The sequence below is a fragment of the Buceros rhinoceros genome, unplaced genomic scaffold, assembly GCF_000710305.1.
Source record: "Buceros rhinoceros silvestris isolate BGI_N320 unplaced genomic scaffold, ASM71030v1 scaffold1558, whole genome shotgun sequence".
NCBI lineage: Eukaryota > Metazoa > Chordata > Aves > Bucerotiformes > Bucerotidae > Buceros > Buceros rhinoceros.
In genome coordinates, this window is record NW_010428409.1 from 61,043 (window position 1) to 61,388 (window position 346).

The 346-nt window shown below is 60.1% G+C and overlaps 1 protein-coding gene across 1 annotated transcript in view; it reads right to left on the bottom strand.

Moving 5' to 3' along the window:
* The window catches only part of F13B (coagulation factor XIII, B polypeptide), an 11,199-nt gene that overhangs the window by 3,892 nt on the left and 6,961 nt on the right, over positions 1–346 (bottom strand). The gene's annotated exons all lie outside the window — the stretch shown is intronic.

Here is a 346-nt window from a genome sequence, read left to right on the forward strand (position 1 = left end):
GAAGCGGGCCTGCGCCCGTGCGGCCCCCGTGCAGGCAGGAGCCGAGCTGAGCAACAGCAGCAGTCGGGTCGTGGGCATCAGGAAACAGCAGCAGCGAGGGCAGTCCCAGCGGCGCGGGGCGGCCGCAGCCAGGCACCAGCAGTGAAGCAGCAGTGGTGAAAGAACAGCAGCTTCGGGGCGCACTAGTGGTGGAGATCACGGCAGGCACCAAGCAGCAGCAGCGATCAGCAGGTCCGAGTGCCAGTGAGAAAGAGGAAACAAAGAGAAAGAGAGACTGCTCTGGGGCCATCGGAGAAACAGGGGGCCAAGCACAGATGAAAAGCCAAAAAAAAAAAAAAAAAAAAAA